The 22,821-nt window shown below is 44.4% G+C and overlaps 1 pseudogene across 1 annotated transcript in view; it reads left to right on the top strand.

The window, feature by feature from the left end:
- Positions 1 to 22,821, top strand: part of LOC144772269 (uncharacterized) — a 236,995-nt pseudogene that overhangs the window by 86,807 nt on the left and 127,367 nt on the right. Inside the window, exon 4 of the transcript XR_013599701.1 lies at positions 5,981 to 7,947. The product of XR_013599701.1 is annotated as an uncharacterized LOC144772269 (transcript). The remainder of the gene's footprint in view (positions 1 to 5,980; positions 7,948 to 22,821) is intronic.

Here is a 22,821-nt window from a genome sequence, read left to right on the forward strand (position 1 = left end):
TCTTCTCTCATGGCTGCCTGTAGCATCAACAGATTATTTTCTCAATTTTTGAGGCACTGCCTGGAGACTTCTTATCTGCGTCTGTCTCTGGTGTCCTTCTGCTGCAGCTCTGACACAGTCTGGGTGCTATATTGAGCACGCCTCTAATGCTGGCTTTGTAACCTTCAGCGTTGGCTCCTGGCTTTCATTTGTATTGAGTAGTGTGTCCACATTTGTTTCTACCTTCAACATTATGGTAAGAAACTCTCCTAGAGGTCCGGTGCTTACGGTATTACAAGCCATTCTTAAAGAGATCTAACACATTTGCTTTCTTATTTATAAATTTAAAATTTCACTCTGTCCTCTATGGTGACCATAAGTGTCATGCAGAGATCTGTATATAAAGCGTTGTTCACAGTTTGCAATCGTATGTATAGATAAGTGAATTCATGCACCTAGGGTACCGTGGTCAGTGTTTACCTTTTGTTTCACAAGTTGTAATTCAAGTGGAATACCTCCTCCCCCATAGTTTACTCGTAGAATGAGCTCCAAGTCACCAGAGTCCTACTATACTTAAACATTTATTTATTAAAATGCACTGGCATCCGAAGACCCCCTCAAATTTCTCCTAAAAAACCCCAGTTTACAATGTGAGCATTGTTTTGCAAAAGGACACAGCCGGTACTACAGTTATGAGGTAATTATAAAACATAAGAATACTTTTCTGTGCTGTTAATCCTCTTTTGAAGACTGTGCCAAGGACAACGCAAGATATTTACGGATCAGGGCTGTAGCTCCAATGTCTCTGCTTGTCAATTGATTTGAAAAGCGACAACAACCATTATTTGCACCCCTGCTGTAAAAGGAACAAATATACATGCAAGGATTACATCATTTAGTGTTTCAGGCCAGTTCTTGCATACACAACACAGGTAAACTGGATGTCCTGAGAAAGAAGGTGCTCTCAGTCCCCACCCTAGTAACAAGGTCATCCTTTGCCACTAGATTTAGAAGTGTCATCCATCATAAGCGCTGACTGATACAGCCATTTGTTTTTTTTAAATGTATTTTATTTGCATTTCAAAACAAACGTAACAGTCAAACAAATAAATAATTGCACAGATATTTGCACTGTCCCAATTCCCTAACCCAAGTGCGGAATGAATAGTTCCACTCTGTTCAGAATGGATCATCTGTATCGCAATAAGACTGGGGGTGAAGGGGTTGAGCACCATCTTAGCTTTCCATAATCTCCATTAGCACGGCTCCGCCCTGTCTCTTCTCCGGGCCCAGCTGGTCACCCATGGAATCCGGTTTCATTCACATTCACCCCAAATGTTCTCAGATTTCATCTCCACACCCTTTCACTTGTATACCTGCTTTTCCGTGGCACAGTATATGTTCACTTCCCTTTCCCAGTTCCACACCTGCGGGTTAGTTGGGTTACCCCATAGCCATGCAATCTCCCTTTTTGCCAGTAGGAAGTCCAAGTTAACCAGCATTTGTGGTTTTTATAAGTGGAGACATCCGAGTCCTGCCATATTCCCAGCAAGCCTAGGGCTGCCTGTCTGTCAGCGGGTGCACCTGTGGTGCTTTCTAGCCTCTCAGTAACTCCCTCCCAGAAAGGGCGTAGCTTGGAGCAAGCCCATATGGTATGTATGAATGTACTCTCCTGGATGCAGGTGCACAGGCACGTGTTGTCACTGGCCCTGCCTATGTTGTGTAGAAATGACTTAGTGTAATAGCTTCTTTGTTGTATTTTCTGCTGAATCAGCCAAAAATGCGCCTGAATCGCTACGGCACACTAGTTCCCGCACATCAGTTTGCCAATGGGACCTCAATCAATCATGCTCTGTTTGCATGTTAGTCAGTAAAGTATCTAAAGGACATTGCCTTCGTGGTCTTGTGGAAGTTCAGCAACCTCCTCTCCAGCAGAAATTCCTCTTTAGTTTCCCCCCCAGATGATATCTGTGCTTTCAGTGTGTGGCTCAGTTGTCGCTTTTTAAATACCTGTGTGGGTGCCTTGTCATACTGTATCCTTAGATGTGCAATAGGTACATTACCATTTGCATCCCACACATCTTCCAAGGTGGAGAGGCTAATGTCCCCCAATTTTTTTTAAGCCTGGTAATGTCACTCGCCCCAGTCTTGTGCCCAACCACAGTGGGGTCTTCGAAGACAATCTCCTCTTCCGTTTCATTTCACTTGGTTATCTATGCCACGTAGTTGCAATGTTGCATGGGGGCCTCAGCTAAGCGTTCTCCACTGTGCAGCGCATGCAGATAGCCCCCCATGCCCAGCCAGATAATCCAGTAGGAAGGCGGGATATTCTAGCCGTACGTATCCCATTTGTTGACAACACTGATCTGGGCCACATCAGCCAAGCCTAGTATTTGCATATGTTAGATGGTGCTATACCCCATCATAGGTAGACCGCTGAATTGTTTGGAGTTCTATTTGTGGCGGGATGTCTAGCCAGAACAGGGATCTCAGGAGCCTAGTTATTGCGACGAAGAAAGTGTTGGGCAAGGCACACCTGCTATTCTGCAGTATAAAGGTGAATCCAACAGTGGTAGTGCCCTCCAGTGTTTTACATCTTTGTCTAGCTTACTAATCAATGGGATCAGGTTATCCTCATAGTGGGTATCATCTTTGTTTGAGATCCACGGACCCAGATATTTAAAGCGCGGGGTGGCAACATTTAATGGCATGGGGGGGGCCTCGGCTTCCCAGCCGCCCATCAGAACTATTAGGGAATTCTCCTAGATTATGCCAAAGCTGGAGAAGTTTCCATAAATAGTGACGATGTCGCAAATCCGCAAAAAATAAAATATCTGGGTTGGCTAGGTGCAATATTGAATATCATCCGCATAACTGGATAGACGTTCCTCCCATGGGTGATCTCATCTCCAGCCCCAGTTTGGGCATCAACACGAATCCATGCCGCCAGAGCCTCTATCACTAGGGCAAATACCACTGGTGAGAGGGGGCAGCCCTGCCTCGTGCCGCTCTTTTATGGGGAATTCCTCAGCGAGGATACCATTGACGTCGCTGCGCCCTAGGGTTAGTATAGAGCAACCTGACCCATTTCATGAAGCTGGGACCAAATCCCATCTTGTTCATAATGCCGAATAGGAAGGGCCATTCCACTGATTCGAACAACTTATTGATGTCCAGAGAGGCTACTGCCAACAGAGTCGTAACTCCTTCTATTGCAGCAATGCTGTTATAAAGACACCGAACGTTAACTTTGGTCAATCTATATGGCATAAATGATATTCAAGATTACCCTTCTCAGTTAGTTTAGCCAGTATTTTCATGCCCGAATTAAGCAGAGATATCAGCCTGTAGGAGGCCCACCTGTCTGCAGGTTTTCCAACCATGGGTATAAGGACACTTGTTGCTGTGCACATATGGTCAAGGAGCGCCCCCTGTCGATACAGCCATCGTTAATGCAATACTTTTCAAAGCAGACTTTCCAATTACATGTGCTGCATCTTGCCTTGTGTTTAGTGATTACCAAGCTGCCTGAAATTACCTATTACAGAACATTTATGTTGTGTTAGCATGTTTTATACAGACAAGAATAATACCTCTTTCTATTACAAAATGTTTTATTTTAGCATTGTTGCAAAGCATTTAATTTGAGCTGGTATTAGTAAACCAAAAGTGTAATCTAATAATGCTTTTTTGCTCAAACATAATTAATTTAGTGAGTAGATTTGAGTAATGAATTTCAATATAAGGCCCTATATGTTTCACTAGCATTTTGCCCTTTGAGTTAGTTTATTGTCTAAATAACTCCATCCCCAGCTGTCTGATGCAGTGTGTGGACATATCTTGATAATGACAGTTGTGGGGAATACTGGGCATATCATAACAAAGACTAGCATATGATGGGTATGAAATGTTTTGAGGGTTTTGTACAGTGTGACATAAAGCAATTAAACTGCATTTTAATGCACAGTATAATGAATGTGCCATTGCATTGTTTCCCAGTTGAGGGATCTTGTATCCTAACCTTAAAACAGTGTCTGCCACTCGATGCTCATTGCAGTACTGCTATTTTTACCTTTGCTTTTTATGTTTCTGGCCCAAAGTTATTGTGTCTGTAAATCACTGCCTGTTGCTGCCTGACCTGTTGCGATTTATCTCAGAGCATGTCTTGGAGAGTTGCATCTTGAACCTCACATCAGCCCCTGCATTTTAGGATATGTTTGATTTGTGATTGGAGATAGTTATGTCAGTGCTGCTGAGTCTGCAGGTTACTGTTCAAATGTAGAATGCTGCCCTTTGGTCTTGGATGGTGCTCAGTGTCTGTGGTGTCATTGTTCTTAGTTGTTTCTTGGATTCATACCTTCTCTCACTAGCTGCTGCTGTTTTATGAATGCAAAAAGAACAATTGATGGACAGAATGCAGAGCAATGTCATACATTCACCCCAGTTCAGAGATCTGGGCATAAATCCATACTTTTTCTGCTCACCATGCCATTCCAGTTTGGACCCAGCCATATGCAAATCAGTCTCGACCCTGCGCCTAATGGGAACAGTCCAGCCCAAACTGCCAGGCCAGGATATAACTTTTCTGCTCACCAGGCCATTCCAGTTTGTACCCAGCCATATGCAAATCAGTCTTGACCCTGCGCCCAATGGGAACAGGCCAACCCGTACTGCCAGGCCAGGGTATCCAGCCATATGAAAATCAGTCTTGACCCTGCGCCCAATGGCAACAGTCCAGCCTGAACTGCCAGGCAAGGGCATGCTCACTTTGCCACTGGATTCAAGCTAGCCTGGCTGATGACGGCTGATTGCTTGTTTCCGGTCCAGGGAAGACATGGCTTGGCAGTTCGGGCTGGACTGTTACCATGAGGCACAGGGTCAGACTGATTTGCATATGGCCATGTCGGAACAGGGGTGGCGGAGTGAGCTAAAGAATGATGATGGATTAAACCCAGATCAGTTGACTGGGGGTGAGTGCTTGTAATGTCCAACACTCCGTCCATCTTCCCCTTTGGTATTGCTGTTTTATGAGTAGCATTACTTAGACTTGTAGTTGAGTTGGGAGAAGTCCGTAGATAGCAATAGATTTTCTAGGTGATAATTGTAGTTGCACTGAATGCACCAGTTAGAAGGTGCTTGGTTCTCTTAAAGTACGAGACATTCTGTAGGTATTCTGAGTTTTCTTTGATGATCTCTAACCTCTCAATTTCTGGTTCACTGACAGATTTCTTTTTAAATTATGTTTTAATGATCTTTAAATACAAGCAGCAAACATACAATGAAGTGGGTGATCTACGAACCCGACGAGTCATCAGTTATAGCCTAATACATACTTACAAAGTGTAATACTTCTAAATCAGTTACAATAATTGTATACAATTTTACTCTATAGAAAGACTGATAAGTACATAATCGAGCTCTGTTGTGTTTCAGGAAGGCAACATTTCGTATCCATACATCAGCTTAGACAGCATTTTGTTTCATCTTCCCAGGTGCTGATTACGTTTAGGGGAATTTCCTCTGCACTTCATGTGAGTTTCTCCAGCAACTCTCCAGTGAGAAGCAGCTTTTAGGCCACTTGCTGAGCCTGATCATTGATTTTCATTGTAACACTATTTTTTAAGCTATGAACATGACAAGTTGAAATGTATTAATTGATGGTCTTTCTGTACCATAGGACTTAAGCCACAACTCACTGACCCAGGCCAACTCTGTCCTTTCCATTTTGCATGGTTGCTTATGTTACTATTCAGATCCAGGTGAACTTCGGCACATACAGGCCCGTTCATTTTGGAGCAGGATAACAGCTGATTTCCATAAGAATGATTATTGTCTATAGAGGCACAGTGAGCTAAAAAGATAGACTAGATTTCTATCTAGAGGAATAACCAGTGGCTGGAATTTATTCATGTTAATTTTTTGACATTTCATCTGAGACATAGTGTACACTTTGCTGCTTATAGATTTCGATATTACAAGTATTCTTGTATCCCTCCAATAGGAGATTCCTGAACACATTATAAGACGAAGAGTAATGAAGAAAATATGACCATACTGGAAAGCTATCTGAAACTCAAGAAGAACCAGAAATTATGCCAAACAGTAATTCGAAATAGAACAACTTAGTAGGAGACAGAGACTCTCGTACACGAACAGACAAATCTTGCAAGAATATCAAGTGCAATCTGGCTCCTTCAAGAGGCTGAGGACATCCGTGCTGCCGGTCTCTAAAGATTGAGTTAAATTAAAATCACAAAAATTAAACTGGCAGAACACAATCATTATTAAAATATGCTAGCTACCACCCTTTATCTTAGATAATTATCAGGTAGTTACAACAATGCTAGCCTCTCTAGCATGATAATATAAAGGTTGTGATGTTAGACCATCATAAAAACTGTTTGGCTGGCCCCTACAATCCGTACATTATCCTAGAACATAAAGACTTGGTAATGAGGTTTTTTTCTGCGTGTGTGTATTTTATAAATACTGTGCAGGAAATGGACTATTTAGATAAGCTGTGAGATTGCAGTTCTACTTGAAAGTTTTTAATGCAGGTTCAAGACACAGCTCCATATAGGAAGGCCATGCATATGTTATCAGTCGTGCAAGACTTCCAGTAACTATTCAACATTATTATTAAGAACAGAAGACTGCAAATACTACACATATCTAGTGACTATTAAAATATAGTTAGTGGTTAAGGAACCACAATGGTCAGTCAGCAAACACATTAATATGGGTTATGCCAAAATATAGCTAACTCTTGGACTCTAAACCCCAAAGTAAAACGCCACAATGGAAGACAAGCTCCAGATTCTCCTCAGTGCTACACCACGCACAGGGGAAAACCCATGAGGCCACAGTTAATGTGGCAATAGTGTTGTTCAGCAATTCACAACTAAGAGTTCATTAATAAAGAGATGAACAACATAAAGGTTCTATGTTTATGAGAATTTTTAGTCATTCATCATTCCTACACTGACACCAGTAACAACTCAACAGAAAAGTTATTTTAGTGTAATGAATGTAAGATGGCCTTTAATGAGTCATCAACTCTGTGGACCCAATTTCGCGCACATAAAGCAGAAAGCATAGACACAAGTAGTGAAAATGAAAAGAGCTTCAGTCACACAGCAGATCTAAAGATCCATCAACCAACACACACAAGGGAAAAACCATCCACATGCAGTGAATGTGATGAGGGGTTTGCTTATGCATCAGAGCTAACCATCCATCTGCGACGGCACACAGGAGAAAAGCCATACACTTGCCACGAATGTGGAAAGAGCTTTAGTAATTCCTCACATCTAAAGAGACACCACCTCACACATACAGGGGAAAAACCACAAACATGCAGTGAATGTGGAAAGAGCTTTAGCAATTCCTCACATCTAAAGAGACACTACCTCACACATACAGGAGAAAAACCACACACATGCAGTGAATGTGGAAAGAGCTTTAGTACATCCTCAAATCTAAAGAGCCACTACCTAACACATACAGGAGAAAAATCACACACATGCAGTGAATGTGGAAAGAGCTTTACTTGCGCATCAAATGTAAGGAGACACCAGCGAATGCACACAGAGGAAAAACCTCACATTTGCAGTGAATGTGGAAAGAGCTTTCGTACATCTGCAAATCTAAAGAGCCACCAGCTAACACACACTGGGGAAAAACCATACACATGCAGTGAATGTGGAAAGGGCTTCACTGAGGCAACAAACCTAGCAGCCCATCTACGACGGCATACAGGGGAAAAACCATACATATGCAGTGAATGTGGAAAGAGCTTTACTGAAGCAACAGCTTTAAAGATCCACCAGTGAATACACACAGGAGAAAAGCCTTACACTTGCAGCGAATGTGGAAAGAGCTTTACTGAAGCAACAACTTTAAAGATCCACCAGCGAATACACACAGGAGAAAAGCCTTACACTTGCAGTGAATGTGGAAAGAGCTTTAGTAGATCCTCACATCTAAAGAGCCACCAGTTAACACACACAAAGGAAAAACCATATACGTGCAGGGAATGTGGAATGAGCTTTACACGCTTACCAACTATGAAGGTCCATCAGCGCATGCACACAGAAAAAAACACACACATGGAGTAAATCTGGAAATTTCTTCACTTGAGCATCAATCCTGACCATACATCTGCAAAGGTATGTAGCAGGGAAACCATGCACTTTGAGGGAATGTGGAAAGAATTTTGTAAATCCATGTATCCAAAGAGCCACCATCTAACATGCAGGGGAAATAAACATACAAATGCAGAGGATGTGGAAAGAGATTTACACACTCCTCAGACCTAACCATCCAGCTGTGATGGCATACAGAAGAAAAAGCATAGAAATACAGTGAATGTTGAAAGAGCTTTAGTAAATCCATACATCTTAAGAGTCAGCAGCTAACATAGAAATGGAAAAAAAACACATGCAGTGTATGTGGAAAGAACTTTACTCAAGCATAAGTCCTAACCAGCTATCTGTGAAGACATCTAGAAGAATACCCATTCAAATGTGTTGAAACTGGGGTCACCAGTCCCCTAGGGTAGCATGGCACGAGCGGGTAGGCATCAGAAGGCATATGTGTTAAGCGACCATGCAGCACACGCAACCACAGAGTCAGAAACATGGGCACGCAATTAGTGACACCACTCCAGTGAGCTTGTGTAAAAACTTAAGTCAACTTTATTAAGATTGAGCAGGATCAGGGTATTTAGGACTTCATCATAAAATTAGCTTCATAGCTCTCTTTTCAGGTACCTGTGTGTTAACACTTGGCATTACTTCAGTTGAATAAATATTAGATATTCCATAAATAATAAATATTGGATAAGTACATTTTTAGTAAAACACAGGCCTGACCTATGCCTTGCTCCTGGTCAGCACCTGCATCAAAATACCTTAAGGAGTTATAACAGAAAGCATTTCAATAGATAACAGTAGGTTTCTACTTTTTACTCCCCAAACAAGGCTGAGCGTTTCAGAACAGCAACATGTAAATAGATCACTATAAGTTTCTAATAAATATAGCCCTATGTGGAAGTAAACGTTTCATAAGGAATAAACAACCTCGTGGGTAGGTAAACCATTTCCTTAATCACTCCTAGTAGGAATAAGCATTGAGCATGTTAACAGTTGAAGGAAAACTTTTCATTAGTTATGCATCAACCTTTCAATTAATATGCATTTCACCATATTATGCATCAGCACATTTCATTAGAGGCCAATCATTTCCTTAGCAGTAACCTCTTTATCCTACAGATTAAATTATCATCTAAGAGGGCATCAGCAAACCCCTAACTAGGATAGAATAACCATCCTACTAGGTACGAACCAACATCTCACCACCGCCCTGACTAAGCAGGCCATAAACACACAGGCAGGAAGAACCCTCCCCTAAGCGTAGGTAAACATTTCCTTAGTCAGGAATAAACATTTCAGGGAATAGGAGTAACCCTTCCTCTGGAACAAAAATTGAGCTTTCGTTGACATTCAACAACTTCTTTATTTCACTAGATATACCCTTGTTTACAGGTGAGAATCAACATTCCATAGAGCCCACCTCTGCAAGAAATTCATGAGACTCATTTAGGCATGTTTCATGTAGAACTACACCTAACCACCTATAGGCATTCAGGGGGTGTAACATTGAACAGGAGCCACCCTATTTCACTAAAGGTAGAATATTCAATTTCCTGTTGTGAACATTTCATAAGTGTATTATGCACATTTCCTTTAATTACAAAGCATTTCATTAAGCTATAAATACACTATGCGAAAGGGCCTACATTTCAATAATCCCAAACAAGCCATGCATAAGGCTACAGTAATTGGCATTTAACAGTACCCCAGGTCAGGGGACTCTCCTGGGCTAACTAGGGCCAACTTGGACCAGTCACCAGTTTTCCCCAGGGAGGGGTTTTCTGTCTCTTCGCCGTTAATCTGGGCCAACGGGGCCCAACAACATTCTTCCCCAGGGGAGGGGCGAACTCGAGGTCTCATGCGACCTTCCGCCCTCCTCCCCGGGGGTTTACCTGCCTTCTTCGGCCCTTCCCGGGCCCTTGCGTAGGCTTCTGGTGGGTTTGAGGGCTCTGGCCCCTCTCGGCAAGTAAGTGCCGGCCGCCAACCACAGCGCGGCCGGAAAAGGGGGCTTGACACTTGCAGCCAATAGCTACGCGGCAATGGAAGGGGGGGTGCGGCCGATGACGCGGCGCATCTCCGTCACGTGAGGTGAGGTCGAGGCTTCACGGCCTGTAAGGCCCAGCGCGACCTGACAGGAATTACGGCGGCCCTTTCCTGACACCTGGGGCCGCCGTGGAGACTCCTTCTGCTTGGCCTGGGCTGCGGCGGTGATCGCAACACTCAACAATGCTGCGGCGGCCCTCTCCAGGCACCGGGGGCTGCCGAGGACGATGACAGGCGAGGTTGGAACTTCAGCACAACGCCGGCGATCTCCTCAAAGAGCGCCACGAAGTCACAGCAGCGCTCCGGCCACACAGCACCTCAGCAGGCGACAGGGGTGACAGCGCTGAACAGCGACGGGGGCACAGCGCACCACACAGATTCTTTGTCCCCAGCGCTTCACAAGATCCAGCAGGTGAGCGCTTCAGGCAACCTTCCAGCGCTTCTCAGGGGCACAACGCGCAGAGGCTTCAGTGCTTGGCAATTACGGCGCTATGAAGGCCACAGCAATTCCTGGCACCCGAGGGATGTAGCGCTCCTCAGGGCTCAGCCATTCTGGTAGTTCACAGCGCTAGGCAGTTTCAGCAATAGCGCTTAGGGCATTCACCACAGCGCTTCGCAAGGAGGCCAATCACAGCAGTCCAGGCACAGGTCACAGTGCTTTATAAGGGTTCTGGCTAGGAATGCAGCAGGACAGCAGTCCCAATAATAACTCAGTTCAGCGCCTGGCAGTGCAGGTAGTTTAGTCAGGAAGAGCTAACACAGCTCAGGCAGAACATGTAGTTCAGTAGAACCAACAGGACAGACCACACGTCCGTGGCAAACCAGACAGAGGGATCCCAGATGGCGTCAGGGGCACAGGGAGCAACACAGCGCCAGTACCTGGGTGTTTCTTCAAATGTCCTGTGGTGATTCAGTTTTCTTCTTGGCGTGATGTTTCTTGCGCCCTTAGTTTAGTTGCTTGGTTTCCTGTTACTTGATTTAGTTGCTTGGTTTCTTGTTCCTTGAAGGGGGAATAAATTGGTGGCTGGTGTTCCAAGCTCTTCTCAGCCAATCCCTTCAAGTGGTCCCTGGGGGTTCCCTTCCGCGGGGTTAGGTCAGTGGGGGGGGAACAGGATACCTCAACACTTGTAAAGCAGCACACTAGGCCCTGTCATTCCAGCATCATAAGACCCTGCCCTGACCCCCACTGCCTATCCTCCTGCGTAGGTACTTCCCCAGGTCTTCTCTTCCTCTCTTCTCTTCTTCTCCTCAGGAAAGTTTCCCTCCCTTTCCTTATATACTGCCAGTTGACAGTTGGTAGTGGCAGTTGGTGTCACCTCACCTCTCCCAGAAGGTTCCAGAGGCTTCCAGGAGGTTCCACCATTCTACCTGTGGACCGGCTGGCAGGCTAAGATGGATACATTGCCTGAAGGTTCCAGCCAGCCCCTGGCTACTAGAATGCGCCCACTAAACCACGCTGCTGCAGCAGTGGTCTGTGGCAGCCATATTAGGGGTATAAGGCACCTGTATTTTAACACTAGTTTTAAACTACACAGGGCATTCTCCACCACCCAAGGCCTATACAGTGTTGTTACCATGAGGGCATTCTAATTTAAAAGGGAAATAAAAGGCGAAAATTTTTTGGGGAAAGGGCCAAGTCTCACAAAATGCATTGGAGGTTAAATGGGCTTTCCTAGCTCAACATACCTAAAATGCCTCCAGCAATCACACACATGAAAAACAACATAAAATATGTAGGATGTTTCAGTTATTCATAAAATATAAGACACCTCCTGCAAACACACAGATGTAGTTAGAGAGGGAAGAACGTTCATGATTTATTATGCCTAGTGGTCAATTAGTGAACACACAAAGTGTAAATAACATTCTGTTGTAATGGGCGTGGGAAGAGCTTCCATGGTTTTCCCATCTATATATGCATTTGCAAGTTTAGACACAGAAATCTCATACAGAAGCATCAGATAGGGTGTGTTTCAGTCTTTCATTAAATTATAAGTTGCTGTCAGCAACGCATCTAAGAACATCATTTTGGCTACAGTAAATGTGGGAGGGTTTAATTTACTTTTCAGCATTCAGAGTTATAAGGTTTTTGGAGAAACTATGTCTAGACCTTTCCCATGTCAGGTGAGGTTCAATATTGCGCTTTCTAGCTTTGGAATAATTCAATATGTTGAAACTACCCTCCGCTGTGGAAGGTGTCTTTTACATGCTGTAAGGAGAGAGAGCTCTTCGATCTTGTTACTAAATGTATTGGTAACCTTTGCCATTGTTGACCATGAGGCGCATTTTTTCTATTTCATTCATGTACATGGGATGGTGAAGGCCTTAAGGAATTATGTAAACATTACGTTCCAATAATATTTCAGTGTATAACCTTTGTTATTTGTGTAGGATAATAATAGGTAACCATGTAGTATGGTCCTACATTTCATCATGGTGTTCTGATCCTTTCATAAACCACAAGGCTAAAGGTGATGTGGTTTGTAAATATCACCAGATCCTTTGAATGGCAATGTAGGGTCATGTCATAAAAGTTAGCCGGTCTGTATTTTTTATTTTACATGAATATTTTGTGGCAGTTGGGTTAAAAAATGTATTGTTTTTCAAATGGGAATGTTTACTAAAAACTATAATTGAAGTCTGCATAAGAGTGAGAGTGTTAATCCTGTTCTCCTGATTCATTCATTAAAATGAGAACGACCAGGTATGAGTTTTCATGATTGGAATATTACATCAACAAAATGCAATTGTAAAGCTCTGCAGGCTGGTTTGAGGCTGTCCACTTGCTGGTTTGATGCTGTCCACTTGCTAACGAAACCCATATTTCATAGAGACCCATGAAATGCCTCCAGAACCCCATTGGGTCCGTATAAGAGCATATTACAGGATAACCTGCTATGTTTTTGTCGACTATTATAGTGTGATGTAATTTCATTGCTTGGATCTGGGAATGGTGTATGATTGTAAATAGAAGAGTACAATATGTTGAGGATAGGATACACCTATCTTTTTTATTTATATTTTTCTTTTTTTAGGAATAATGATGTGTAGGGTGATCAGATGTCACCATTTGGCAAGAACTTTTCAAGTCTTAGACTTTCTTTTAACAATCATTTTATACAGTCTGTCAGTTTCTATTGAAAATGGAACATTATTATAATACTTACAATGCACAAATAAATGAATGACCTTTCAAGCAGCATCCACATGCCATTGACTCATCTGACCATCCTCATAATGTCCCATAATCATTCTGAATGCATTTTTTTAATTAAAAAAAATTTAACTGTAAGTAATCTTGTCACATCTGTAAAAAACAATATACATTAGAAAATGTTTCTCTTGTGCACAGATGACACTGGTATAGATATTGTTGTCTTTGAGCGTTATCAGGCAATACTGTTAAAAGGATTTTATGTTAATACATGTTGTCTTATTTAACAACAATTTTAACTTTCATGGCACTCTGACTGTAGAGCACACTCGGGCACAAGAATGCTCTCGGGAACATAAATGCATTTCTTATGTTTCTAATAAACTCCAGGAAAAGCAGTGTGTGCTTCCTGGTTCAACAGATTGGACTGTAACAAACCCACACGGGAATGAGGAAGTAAATGAAACTTCTTCTAAGAAAAGAAATAGTTTATACCACTTGCTAAGCACTCTTTTCTTTGAAAAATGCAAAACTAAATATGGAAGTGTGCATCAGGCACCCTATGTACTTCCATGCTGACTTTATACAGTCTACTGTCAGTTGACATTGATGTGTACGTGTCAAATGAGGGTCGAGTATTGAGATCTTGCTAACCCTGCCACACTGGAGAGCTGGACTTTGTGTGGAAGGTGACTCTGTGGAAGCCCAATATAATGTACAAATACCTTTCTGTTTCATTGTATTTATTTGGTTAAATAGGCTATGCTTTACAGCAAATATTTCATGGTGATTTTGTTTCTGAAAAATGGCTTTTGAAACTAATGCTAAATGTTAAAAAGTCCTTTTCATGAAAATAATTAAAACAGTATGTATGTTGATGCACAGAATGTAATATGGTGTGTATGTTGGAAGGGGAAATGTATTTTGAGTAGGGAAATCTTAAGTCAGTCATCCATCAGCAAAGATAATAAGTAGCAAACTGTATTCAGCAGCTTTGCATTGAATGATTTGTCATGTTGTGGATTACGTATTGGCCAATTGATTTAGCTTTAACGAAAGCACAAGGGGTTACGTTCATGCAGAGGGTGGTGCCAGAGAACTGCTGCCTCTGGTGGCCACTCAGCACTAACCACCTGTGGACCGAGTCTAAAATTCACCTCCATCCTACAGCTAACATGCTAAAAAAAATCAAACAACAGCATACCGAAACAGTGTGTTGTCTGCTGATTCTGGAGAGCAGTAAATCTGCTGCCTGGACTAGCATGTGGGCCTGGACCACTGCTGTCCCAATGTGACTGGTGTGTGCTGAGGCCAGAGAGGGTACTTAGCGTGACCACCTTGCTGACCATTTGAAGGTAGGAGATTAAAGGCATGGGAACACAGCTACAAAAAGCCAACGAGGGAGAATTATGTTATCACTGGGACCTATTCTGTCCAAGTCATTGAGAGCCCCAATTCATGCTGCATATCACAAAACAAGATTCTGAAGTCGGCGGATTCGTATCTGTTTGCACCTTGCAAGTGCTGAGTATATATACCTACTTTGCCTGGCAGAGTAACAGCTCATTGTTGGGCCTGTGTCCTCACCGCTGAGGCTAGGTTAGGAGGTCCGTCTGGGGGCCACAGGGGTTATTATATGCCTAGGCAAAAGCAAGATCAAACTATTGAACTACTGTTGCCGCACTCTTGGGTTTTGTGTTTCCCATCAATAGCAATTAAGAGCCTCAAATCCTGGCTATTAGAGGATTAGTTATTTCCGACCCATTTGTAAACCCCTGATTGTACACTGGTTGGAAGTACGAGCTAAAAGCTATTTACTGTATCCGTCAACTATCAGTTGTATTAAATACCTCAAGCTTTGTTAAATTTTGGCATGTCAAACCTGCCAAAATTTAACAGTGGAAATATATATGTTATTTACTGTCCCATGTGGATTCTGGTGTATTAAACACCAAAGGCGCAGGTTAATTAAACACCAAAAGGCGCAAGCTATTCTCAACAAACTCTTAATAGGTGCTATTTATTGCGCCCAATAAATAGCGTATCCCTTGGTATCATTATTTACCAGGTGTGATAAATAGCACCCACACTCATAATCAGGGCCTCAGAACACAGACCTGCACATTCACCATCATAATGGCGTGGGTCTCTATGATCACAAATGAGCACCATCTTACTTGAACATTGCAACCAGAATCTGAGGAACTGAGAGTCCTAGCACTCACAAACCCACTAATCACAGGAAAACGAGTACCACACCCCATGCAGATGGGAGATGGCAGATTCTCATTTAATCAGATGCTGACGCCAGTGGATCTTCTGAAACCAAACATGGGTAAACCAGATCAGTGCAAATCCAAAGCAAATGGGTGTGATGAAACAAGAAAACACAGATACAGCCCTGTACACAGCCGGTAGCAAAGCTCTTCCACTGGACCTGAAAACTGGCCGTCCATCATGGATAGGGAAAAACGACTCATTGACTGTCCTTTCTTTCCTTTACATGGTCCACATGCACATACCGAAGAGAGAATTGATATGGTGGAACAAGAGAAAAATGACTGTGAGGACAAAGTGGCGGCACATGATACCCAACTAACCAAACGTAGTAACTGACTGAAATCAAAACTAAAGACAAAGATTTGGAAGTCCGCTCAAGAATAAATAACCTCTGGCACTGAGCATCCCCAAGACCAAAGAAACACATAGCGTAAAACATCACTGTAATACAAGCTGTATCCAGGGGCATGGCCAAGCAGGCGACCAAGATGGCCACTCGGCTGTGAAACTCTGGAGAATGTGCCTGTAAACGGATGCCTGCCGGCACTGCTGCGTGCTCTCTGTTTCCGCATAACATTTGATTCAATGCTTTGAGTGCATGGGATCTTGATTATATGATCTAATGCCACTTGAGATCGCCGTTCGGCACCCTGACAGCAGTCGCGGCCTGACTCCGTCCTTGGAGGCCCAGTGGTGACCAGCACTAGGGCTATGATTTCAATAGTGCAGCAGGTGTATTGGCACCAGGACAAAAAGCTCTAGGCAACCCACTAAACACAGATTATTCACATATTTTACAACTAAACAGGCTTTCCGAAGTTCTGTTTTACCCAAGGCACTAGGTTCATGATTTAAATCGTGCAGCAGGTGCAGTGGCACCAGGCTCAACAATTGTAGAACTCTTTTTCTTACATTAAGGCTGTTTTACTGTTTACTGATACTTATCTTACCCTGGCTGTACACATTTAAAATGTGCTTGTTTGGGTGGAACTTTTAACCAATATTGTTCCACTAATAAAATAAAATAAAAATTCTGTCATGTGTTTGTCGCTAATAAAAAAAAAATCTGTGTCATGTGTTTGCTGTAGGCGCATTATGTAGCATAAAACCGAATTAAGCGATTGCAGTGCTTAACTTGAGCACGCACCGTTGTGCTCTGTAGGGATGTTTTAACCTCTTTTATGTATCGGGACAGTTTCTGTATAAAATTCCAGCGCCAGACAACTACCGTTGAGTCTTGGATTGTAAATACAATCATGTGTCTGTTCTAAAAGTATTCCTTGAGTTTTGTGATTGCAGCCTGTTCCTTCGACTGACCGGGAAGGGAGGCTGTGTAGTTTCTAGGGCAGTGAAGTTGAAAATTCCAGTTGCTGGGCATTGTTGTCACATTACCTCAAAGCTTGTCTTCGTGATCAAGCGTGTTTGGTGACTGTATGGCATTTGTGCTGCTCTTCTATTTTCAGAAGATATCTATTATTTTGGGATAATAAAAAACATTGTTTTCTTCTTTGGTGTGGGTTCTCTACTTTTTTAACACCAAACGTTTAGCTTAGTAAGCAAGTTGGAGGTAAGACCGGCTTTTTTCGGACAGACCTTTACTGTGCAAATTATATTGTCCTAGCACCAAAAACATGTTATATCATTTGCTGTATTTTCCAATGGCCGTATGAGTAAGCAACGTGGTAATTGAGCAATACTCTGTAAACGTAAGCAGGAGTTATTATCTAATGGTGAGAATTTTGCCATTCATTTTTCCGTGCACACATTAGCTCTGGTTCCTTCTGCCCTAGACCATGGAAAACTGGATGGTAACTCTGAGCTTGCAGGATGCCTACTTCCACATTCCAGTCCTGCCTGTCCAGGCACTACCTGCGGTTCACGATCATTATAATTTAGTTGTGCTCCCTTTTAGCCTTACGAGCACTCCTCGGGTGCTCACCATGGCGACGGCAGTGATTGCAGCACACCTGTGAAAGTCGATGGTTCCAGTCTCCCCCTAGCTATATGACTGACGATTGGAGGAAGGCTTGCCCTAGGCATTGTCTCCCACCACCTCTATGGCAAACCTCCTACACTATATACTTTTATTTGCTGCCCAAACCTGCAGCCCTTTAAAGAACATTAACACATCATAAACAAGTAGAATGTTCATGAACAATTATAACTATCCAATGCACAGGGCTGTCTTCCTCTTTATACTGCAAACAAACAAGGATGAAAGTAATCCTCTGGTGCCAAGGAAATAAAGAAGTTTTGAAAAACCAAGTTGTTGTATATCCCAATCCTAGGTGGGATTATCTGAAATAAGAGAAAGATTAAATAATTGGCGAAAAAACGTGTGTGATAAGCATGTTATAAATGTACACATTAAGCAAGCTTAACAAAACTCAAAGAAACCGTTTTATCCCTTTTCTCCTCATATCTGGGTGAGGAGGGTGGGATAATGTTAGCCTCCGTATGTCTTTAATGAAATCAAGATTCTCTCTGCATCATAATTGGAGAATCGTCATTTCATTACAAGACCGGAGGCTACCATTATGCATGTTCAAAGCTGCTAAAAGCTATACTGCTAACATGCTTTATTGGTCTTAAGTAAAATTTGGCAAAGGTATTTGCGTTAGACCAATCAGCTGTTCTAAGAATCTCTGAAAGAGATCCACCTGACCAGAACACCTTACGAGACATCGCCCCTCTAGAAGTGTGGACCCCAAATCTAGATAGGTCTATACCAGCTTCACTCATTATGGTACGTATCCATCTAGCTAAAGTTGCTGAAAAAACTGGTTTATGCGGTTTAACATAAGATAAAAGCAGTTGATCAACTCCATTATCCCTAAATTGTGCAATGTTTTCATCATAAACTTCCATTCTTCTCACCACGCACAATCCGCCCACTGCGTCCTTATTTTATAGCGCTTACGTGGACATCCCCTGGCAACAAAGATTGGCTGTTCCAGCCCCATGCAAAAGTCCAGGCCATTTTTCCACGCGGCCACCGAGGGGGCCAGTGAATCCTTCCACATCCTGGGTATATTGCTTTTCACCAATGTGAGGCCCAATTGCATAAGATGTCTTTTATATACATTATCCCCAATCCCCTCTATGACATGAAGCAGGGCGAACTGTGGTGTACGTGGGAGTGTCCACCCCAAGACCTCCGACAGACAGAAAAACACCACCCTCCAGAATCGATCAAGTGATATATATTGCCAGACAGTGTGAAAGAATGTGCCCTCCTCCCGGCCACAACGAAGACATTCCGGGGTTGCAATCAATCCTGCCCGCCACAGTCGAACCCGAGTAAAGTAGACCCATTTTAGATATTTAAATTGAATGAGGCGGAGACGCATCGCTATGGCTACTCCCCGGGGGCGGCTAGGGCCTCCCTCCAGTCCAGCGTACCCTCATCCTCTTCCTATACCCCCCGAAGCTTCTGAAGTGTGGGGGAGCAGTGAGTGACTTGGGACTGGTAGATGCAGGAGATCTTCTTGGTCTCCAGATCCCCCATGAAGACCTTCGCGTCCAACGGGCTAAATTCTGGGAGAGATTCCAGGCCCTCCAGACTGGGGGAGAGTGCATGACGGAGTTGTAGGTACCGAAAGAACTGGGACCGGGGCATACAAAATTCCCCCTGCAAATCTCGGAAGGACTTGAGTGACACATCCCTCACAACATCCCCCAAGGTTGAGATGACTATAGCATCCCAGCCCCGAAAGCCCTGCAGGTCAGCCAGGTCAGGCAGGTGCCCATTATGCCATAGAGGAGTTTCTCGGGTTAGGGTATTCCACCACCCCATTCGTCTCAGCGACTGCCGCCAGATTAGAAATACTACCTGCGTGACTGGTAGCAGCGCACCCCGCAACGGCACTGAATAAAGAATAGTGTGCAGAGTGTGAGGCCCCATAAGGTGTCGCTCCAATGCATAGGCCGGGTACCCCCTATTCCCATACCACCACTCACTGAGGACCAATAAGGACGAGGCCTTGTAGTATGAGAGAATATCCGAGGTCGCGAGTCCTCTGCAGTAAGTGGAGAGAAAGCATGTGCGCATCGCTATGCGTACTGCATCCCTCTCCCACAGGAACTGCCCCAGCACAGAATTCACCAGCTGGAACCATCTAGATGCGATCGGGTACGGATGAATCTGTAGCTAGTATAGCAAACATTGGAGCGCAACCATCTTAAAAATTGCTGATCTGCCGTATATTGTCAAGGGCATATGTGACCAGGTCTTTATATCCGCACGAACACGCTCCCAAACCGGTGCTAAGTTTCGCTCCCAAGAGATGGCCGACAGGAATACCCCTAGGTACTTGAGGCCCCCCACCGCCACCTGAATTGCGGATGCCCACATGCCCACTCTCACCCGATCTCCCAGAACCCACAGTGTGGATTTACAGGGGTCCATGTATGACACGGACAATTCCCCGAATATTTGCATGATCCACAGAAGCCGTGGCCCCGATCTATCCAACGCTGTAAAACCTCTGATCTGTGCGTCAATGTGCACCTAGGCCCCCAATGGCTCCATGGCCAGGGCGAATAAATACGGCGACAGGTGGCACCCCTGTCTGGTGCCTCATCTGAAAGGGAAGCTGGATGAAACCGCTCCTGCCACCCGTACCGACGCTGTCAAATCGGTGTATAGGAGCATCAAATATGATAGAAAGCGTGGGCCAAAATGAAGTCTATGTAGTAGGGCAAACAGGTAGACCCAACTCAGGGAATCAAATGCCCTGTCCATGTCCACTAGCAGGAGTGCAGTTGGTTCCCCAGTCAGTTGGCTAGCCACCAACGCCACGTGTGCCCGCCTTATGTTGGGTCTTGTCGCCCTCTTGGGCATAAACCCAGCCTGGTCTGGGTTTTCCAAGTGCCGAAATGTAAGGTAACAGGCGGTTAGCCAATGCTTTGGCCAAAACTTTGGCCTCCACATCGAGGAGGGAAATGGGGCGATAGGAGGCGTGCTGCTCCAGGGGCCGGCCGGGCTTATGGAACAGCACCACCTCCGTATGTCTCCAGTCTGGGGGGAGCCTGGCCGCCTCCCTGGCTTCTTCCAGTGCCGCCCGATAATAAGGGGCTAGCTGTAAGTTATACTGTTGAAAGAACTCACTAGGGAGCCCGTTGGGTCCAGGTGCCTTCCCTGAGTTGAGCTCTCCGAGGGCCTTGCCCAGCTCCTCATCTGACGGAGGGAGCTCCAGTTGTTGACGCTTCTCATCCGACACCGCTTTGGGCGGGAGATCCGCTATGAATTTGTCAACCGTAGACGCTGGTAGGCACTCCTGAGAAGTGTAAAGGTCCGCATAATAAGCGGCGAAGCTCTCCGCTATGGCATTTGGGTCCGTCCCTCAACCAGCACACCCGGAAGGGCCTGGGGGTGAAGAGTGCCCTGGCATAGCCGATGTAGCATTTTACCAGATTTGTCACCCCACTGACATATCCTGCTACGCGTTGCCAGCTAAAACTGCTGGGCCTCATCCATCTGGAGAGAGGCGTAGGACTGCTGCACCAGGAGCAATTGTTGCACCACCTGCTCCTCGCCTGCCTCCCGGATCCAACGCTCGAGCGCCTCCACTTCTGCCTCAGCTCGAACCAGTTCATCCAAGCACTTATTACGGGATGCCGCACACCAGGCTATGTCCACCCCACGGAGAGTAGGCTTCAGTGCCTCCCACCATATCACGTTACTGGAAACAAACCCCTCGTTGAAGGCAAGATAATGAGCGATTGCCTCCCTCATGTGTTTCCTGTACTCAGTATTCTGCAAATTCCACACAGAGAGTCGCCAGCGGAAGGGTTGCCGCCCCCTGCCCATCTGCAGTTCAACGGACACTGGGTAGGGATCCGAGAGCCCCTGGGAATCATTTTTTTATAAAATGGTGAAAATCTGCACAGTGAGCGGGCACTAGGTGGTGGCAAAGAGCCTTAAACAGCTGTAAATTGCTCAGAAATGGGGCAATAATTATAGATAATAATTATTACTAAATTAATACAATCAACCGGTAGGCTAACCAGACATAATTAAATAACCTTGTGAAGCCAATAAAACCTTCATGTTAGTTTCACAAGTATAAAAGAAGGTAAATAAGCCTACCATATATTGGAACTACTGTTTGTCGACCCCGTCTTCAGATTTTTGTTTCTAAAACTAAATAACTGTTGATAGATGTGGTTTTAAAGTAATTAACTTAACATGTGCACAGGACTTTGTGTCTGAGTCCAGGATATTCGGGCTATGATTCTGATGTTTCGGCCTCTATCCTGGATTACAGTGAGCCTGATGCTGCTAGGCCTCATGGCTTCCTGCTGCTAGCACAAGCATATTGGAAAATGCAGCTCAGCAGTCTGACCTGAAGTCCCAGTGTGCTCTCTGACCTGGTCCAGATATCGGAGGCAAGTGCAAAATATCTGCAGTGGTGGCTGACGAAGCGCAACTGGGTCGGCAGTAGACCTCGCTCCCTCCCCCACCCGGAGCTAACCCTAGTGACAAATGCTTCACTCCTCGGCTGGTACGACCATCTGGGGAGGTCAAGGTCAGAAGACTCTGGTCTCCGGTGGAGTCTCAGCTCCATATCTGCCTACTGGAGCTGAGAATTATCCGGCTGGCATTGAAACCCTGTATTCCTTCCTTCAAGGGGAAGCTTGTTCACATGTTCACTGACACCACCACCACCAGTTGGTATTTAAACAAGCAGGGTCTAAAGACTCTACAACTCTGGACAGGGCTGGAACACTAAGGTATTTTCCTGGTGGCTCAATATATAGCAGTCTCTCTGAACGCCAGTTCGGACAAACTAAGCTATTGATGCCTAGTAGATCACGCATGGCAGCTCCACTAGGAGGTGGTACCAGGTCTCTTAAGAGATTATTGAGAACCTTAATTAGATGTATTCATAACCACAGAGAACGTGCAATGTCTACACTCCTGCGCACTGGAGTTTCTAAGGCGACTCTCACTGTCGGAGAGGCATTTCGTATTGAGTGGAGCTCAGACCTCCTATACGCCTTTCCACTGATACCACTCTTGCCCAGAGTTCTCAAGAAGATCTGGAATTACTGGGCCCTGGATTGGGCACCTACAATATGGTATCCCAAACTTCTGAGCATGACCATTGGTCCTCCAATCTTGCTGCCTCTTCTGGAGGATCTACTGTTGCCGCAACAGGGCAGAGACTTGCACCTGAATGTATGCACGCTCATCCTACAGGGGTAGAG

Source organism: Lissotriton helveticus, chromosome 8 (genome assembly GCF_964261635.1).
Source record: "Lissotriton helveticus chromosome 8, aLisHel1.1, whole genome shotgun sequence".
NCBI classification, from domain to species: domain Eukaryota; kingdom Metazoa; phylum Chordata; class Amphibia; order Caudata; family Salamandridae; genus Lissotriton; species Lissotriton helveticus.